At 38.4% G+C, this 6077-nt stretch overlaps 1 long non-coding RNA gene across 1 annotated transcript; it reads left to right on the forward strand.

The window, feature by feature from the left end:
• The first annotated feature begins 1851 nt into the window (after positions 1–1851).
• On the forward strand, positions 1852–2339 carry LOC120439455. Its single transcript, XR_005612651.1, has 3 exons — positions 1852–1907; positions 2021–2172; positions 2302–2339. It is a non-coding gene; the product is annotated as an uncharacterized LOC120439455 (long non-coding RNA).
• Positions 2340–6077: the final 3738 nt, after the last annotated feature.

Raw genomic sequence — 6077 nt, forward strand, 5'->3', positions numbered from 1 at the left:
CACTGTGTATGTCAATTGGCTGGTTATGAGTGTGTTCAACCCTCACATGCCAAAGTGCAGGTAAATTTGATAATGTCAAAACCTAGAGGAAAAAAAATATTGATATGCAATCTAGGGAAAAACCAGACAACAGGTTTAGTTATATTTCTTTTAGTACCCACCCAGATAGCAAGACGACATTGAATCTATGTTGATTTTTCATCCGAACCGTCGTATATGGTCGGGGTTGAAATGCCAATGTTGTAACAACATTGAAATACTGTGGTAAACCGACGGTCTTACTATAGAGACGTTGTAACGATGTTGATTCACCGTTGTTTTTTTGTCATTGATATTTGATCTATTTATAGTCGACCAGGTGACAACAACAACGTCGAGAAAACGTCTGTTTATAGTTGACGATCATTCGGCTCCGTCACCATCAAAACCATCGATTTGTAGTTGAGCATTAAATTGCACTGCAACTGATCGGGTATAAAGTACCAGAGAAAGTAGATTTATTGTTCATTTGTTATCAATGACTTGGTCTAGTTCACCAGCTTTAAAAATCGTGTCTACGTGCAATTTATGTATAGTTGACCGGAAATTAAAGCAGCGATCACTTGGACTATTCCGCAGCACCCTCTCACATTGGTACATCCCCAGGTATTCATTGTCTTCTACAGTAGGCGGGACATTTGATTTACTCTCAGCGAAATTGACCGGAGAAGGCATCAGTTCATGCACTGCGCTGGCCTGCACCACGATTAGTATAAGGTAAGAATGAATGATTTTTTTTTCCTACTTGTTATTTCCATGTTTACATTTGAATAACAGTAAAAACTCGTTAATGTTGTACATTAACGAGTTTTTTTACTATTATTTACGTCCGAAATTGTGTCTACTTCTTGCAATCCGGCAACAAATAAATTGCACTGCGAACAAAGTATATCAAGAAAGAAAAGATTTTCGTTTCATAATTTCTTCGTTATATTCCCTTACAAAGCTAGCTTTAACGCTTCGAGGTTTCCTTTGTTCTTGGAACAAAGGCGCTTGACCCAGACTTTCGCTCTGTAGTTGCTTAGTACTACAAAAAATTCTAAATCTGTGATATATGATTGATAAACGTAAAGTTAACTGTATAAACGTGTTCAATGACTTTGTTACTTTTGATGATTGGAGAGCACTCGCTTCAATTCGCACACGAAAACTTTAGACTCAGTTTGAATGCTCACGCAGCATGCCCACGTGACTGTACGTTGCACGCGTACGTGACTTTCCGTTTGTGCCTTGAATAATGAATAAGGCTACGTCCACATGTACCAGCGTATTTTTGAAACCGCTGATTTTTCTATGCGTTTGCACCTTTTGTCCACACGTAATGTATGTCTGGCCGTACGTTGTGTTTGTATTTCCAGGCACATTTCACGAAGCAGAACGCAGTCGTCAGAGATATCCACGTGAACGCTGTGATACGTCTGACCTTCAGTCCGAAGAAGAAACCCAGACCAGGCTTAAAAGAAAGCACAAGTAAAACCTTTTTATTCACAAACATATCTTTGATTGTTAAGAATTTATGATCTTGTCTTTTATACATATCTGTGGTGCTTGCATACTGCAATATCACCACATAATATAGTCCAAAAAGTGGAAGTTTGTAAACTTTTTAAAAATGCAAAGCCGTGTACACTTGTGCACTTCAAAAATTCATTGTATACTGTACCTTCTTGCACGTCTCTGTTTCCTGTGTGTGTTGTTAGAAATCAAACTAACTTTAGGAAACAATATGCCAAAAGCATATTTACAATTACTTAAGACCGTTTTAATTTCTTTTCTTTAGACCAAATCCCTGTACACATATACGGACTCAGAGGATGAGCAGCCTACAAAAAAACGGTTTCCCCAGGCCCCTCGAGTGAAAATACCAGGTAATAAAATACTGTCTAGTGTCTGTGTACATATCTGTGTCTGACACGAGGAAACTTTTCTGACAAGTTGTCTGTATTCTTAAATACTTAAAAAATTATCTTTTTCTAAACAGTCCTCATCACTCCGCAGTCTGCCCCCCAGACCACTGATAGCAACCATCATAATGCCCCACCCAGCTTCCGGCACCTTTCGCTACTCCGGCACAAACCGACACAGCTTTGCGATCTCGCCAGCATGCAGAGTCTGATGTCTTCCCTATAGATGGTATGCTTTTAAAAAAGCTTTAAAGCTGCATCACAATGTCATTGTACTCTTATCTAAAAAAATCCCCAATTTATACTCCTGAATGTCATCTTGTTGTGATTTTTTTTTTTTTTTTTTTTTTTTTTGTAGATTCCAGAGACTCTGTGAGGCCACTATTACAAGGCAAGTTTGAAAATCTTGGAATTTCACAGTTTACATGGTATAACAAATATATGTGACAGGCAAAAACTAGTAAACACTTTTAGCAGTTACAAGAACTAACAAATGAATATCCAACAAAGGGAATAGAAATACATTGTACTGCCAATACTTTGGTTTATTCTTTGTATGACTTGAAAATCAGGCTTTAGGGAAAACTAAATGACATGTTTCTATCATCAATTACATGAAGTAAACACACAAGCACTTGCATACACATTTAAGACATGAGACACGCTAATTCCATCTCATAAAATGTGTCTATAGGTGAGACGCTTTGCGTTGATTGGTGCTGCTGGACCACACTGGAGGTGCGAGTCCGCCGTGTAATGGTTTATGCCATTACAAAGGAGCTGGCCTCTGTACTCAACTGGGCAGGGAAAAAAACCAAGGACCAGACAAAGCAAAAAGGGCATTTAAAGAGACAGCGCTGTGCAGATGCATATTTGGTAAGTTTTAACATTTATTGTAGTTTTATGAGCCTAAAGTGAACAATAAAGGGATCAATTGATGTGCTGGGTGCGTTTCACATTTCCTATGTCTGGTTTTTGCTATATTACTTTGTCTTTCTTAATAACAAGACTTTCATGTCCGGTTAATCTGGAGATGGAGTCTTTGGTTTTTGTTTGTTTTGTCCTCGGGTTGTACACTTTGTACAGGCCGAGGACCCCATATTTTTTTTTTTTTTTTTTAAAGGATACACGTGTATCCTTTAAAAAAAAAAAAAACACACCATGCTAAGACATATCACATTTTCAGCTTATAGCTCTTTGGGAATCAAATGCGGCAGTTTGCTGATTTCCGCCTGGTGACTTTCATGTTTATCAGCCTAGGAGTTTACATACTTTCTCCCTGCTGAAGACAATTAACAAGAGCTTATTCATGTGCTCTAATTCCCTTTTTTTGTCTTTGTTTTTTGTGTGTGTGTCTATTTTGTCCTAGATGGCCTGGCGCAGCAGGTGAGGCGAACTCTATGTCTGAGTTGGTCTTTGCTCAAGCAGTCCAGAAATGGCTCAGATATGCTCCAGATCGTGCGGGTGGCGCAGGGGACGCACATCATCCATCCCCATCCCGGAGTAAATGCTAAAAGTGACGTGAAACATAGAAATGTAAATAGGAAACTTTGTCTTTTAATAAAGTATTTTGCAAATGATACATGTCTATTGACCTTTTTTGTTTTTGTTTTTGTTTTTTTTCAATAAAAAGCAACTGTGCGAAAGAGGTGGAAAATCAATACCATAGCTCAACAGTGTTTCAATATCAGAATCTGACATTGTTTCAATGTCAACAGTGTTAGAAAATATAACGTAGAATCAATGTCAGGTTTCAACATTGATTCAACATCAAAACCTGACGTTGTTTCAACGTTAAAAATGGGTGCAAGAGTGACGTTGGTTCAACGTCACACTTCAACGTTGCTTCAATGACGTCGCCTGATATTGACTCAACATTGTTTCAATGTTTCCTTGCTATCTGGGCAGTTGCATTCAAGACTATTGTAGACAAAATATGTAAACATTTTTTTGCAGTACTGATTTATAGTAGAGGTTTTGCTTCATGTAGAAATGTTTGGGTTGATAACTCTTTCCCAGGATTTTAACAGGCTGTAAACTAACCATGGCACACCCAATGACAGTTCAATGCTTTTCAGCATCTCGTTATTCTTCCAGTTGCTGTTACAAACACATGAACGGCTACAGCTCTACAGCTGCCAGCCGCACACATCACCATCAAAAACGACCACCGACAGACAGCAAAGCTTTTTATGCGAGGTGTGATTGCAGATGCCGTGCAGGTGCTCTCCCCTGCAGTGGCACCGCAGAATACGCCCCACCACACAGGTGTTTAGGATTGCTGTAATTTGTAGTAGTCTCCGTAGAATTTCGAGAAGATTAACTGTATTTGATTGAATATAATCATTTTCATTTAACTTTAGTGTTTGAAATTTTAATAGGCTAAATGTCCATCAGATTTCAATATTGCTCTGAAGTGGTGTCTGTGCAAAATAAAAATCTAATGTTGCAATTATTTCTAATTGTAATCAAATGATGGAACATACTTTTAATTGTTTCTAATGTTGCAATTATTTCTAATTGTAATCAAATGATGGAACATACTTTTAATTGGGGTTTGTATCCTCTGCGTATTATCCCTCCATCCAGGCACCACATAAAGTAAACTGTTGCATAAAAGATATTTAATATTATGATGACACTGTGTACAGTACATAACAGTCATGTATAAGTGTGCTATATGAATAAAATGTATTTAATTGTTCCTTTTTTTAATGTAAAGCTTTCTGATTAAATATAGTTTTGAGTACAATGTCTTTAGAATCCGTGGATGGACTGTCAAGACTTTTCCTGTCGCCTATATCAGCATGTATGTAAGGATACGTATTACCATAGGATTTGGCAAAGCAAAAAAAAAAAAAAAAAGAATTTCTGAATCAAATGAGATTGTCACAGTCTGGCTGAGAAGCTGACTGTGTGGAGTGAGGAGATGGACCCAAGTGCAGACACGCGAAAGAATAAAACTTGAGTTTAACAAAAAACAAGCTGTGTATTCAAGGCAGTGGAAAAAGTATAAAACAAAAGGCAAAAGCAAAACTAAACAATAACCTAAACTGGGTGAACTAAATATTAAAAAAACGTAGAACGAGAACATCTGGCTTGGAAAACCTGAAGACAGAGACCTGGGTGGGAATCGAACTTGCGACTCCCGCTACAAAGGTGTGTACACTGTAAAATCTAATACAGGGAGTGCAGAATTATTAGGCAAGTTGTATTTTTGAGGAATAATCTTATTATTGAACAACAACCATGTTCTCAATGAACCCAAAAAACTCATTAATATCAAAGCTGAATGTTTTTGGAAGTAGTTTTTAGTTTGTTTTTAGTTTTAGCTATTTTAGGGGGATATTTGTGTGTGCAGGTGACTATTACTGTGCATAATTATTAGGCAACTTAACAAAAACAAATATATACCCATTTCAATTATTTATTTTACCAGTGAAACCAATATAACATCTCCACATTCACAAATATACATTTCTGACATTCAAAACCAAAACAAATCAGCGACCAATATAGCCACCTTTCTTTGCAAGGACACTCAAAAGCCTGCCATCCATGGATTCTGTCAGTGTTTTGATCTGTTCACCATCAACATTGCGTGCAGCAGCAACCACAGCCTCCCAGACACTGTTCAGAGAGGTGTACTGTTTTCCCTCCTTGTAAATCTCACATTTGATGATGGACCACAGGTTCTCAATGGGGTTCAGATCAGGTGAACAAGGAGGCCATGTCATTAGTTTTTCTTCTTTTATACCCTTTCTTGCCAGCCACGCTGTGGAGTACTTGGACGTGTGTGATGGAGCATTGTCCTGCATGAAAATCATGTTTTTCTTGAAGGATGCAGACTTCTTCCTGTACCACTGCTTGAAGAAGGTGTCTTCCAGAAACTGGCAGTAGGACTGGGAGTTGAGCTTGACTCCATCCTCAACCCGAAAAGGCCCCACAAGCTCATCTTTGATGATACCAGCCCAAACCAGTACTCCACCTCCACCTTGCTGGCGTCTGAGTCGGACTGGAGCTCTCTGCCCTTTACCAATCCAGCCACGGGCCCATCCATCTGGCCCATCAAGACTCACTCTCATTTCATCAGTCCATAAAACCTTAGAAAAATCAGTCTTGAGATATTTCTTG

Source organism: Oreochromis aureus, linkage group 3, assembly GCF_013358895.1.
Source record: "Oreochromis aureus strain Israel breed Guangdong linkage group 3, ZZ_aureus, whole genome shotgun sequence".
Classification (NCBI taxonomy): Eukaryota; Metazoa; Chordata; class Actinopteri; order Cichliformes; family Cichlidae; genus Oreochromis; species Oreochromis aureus.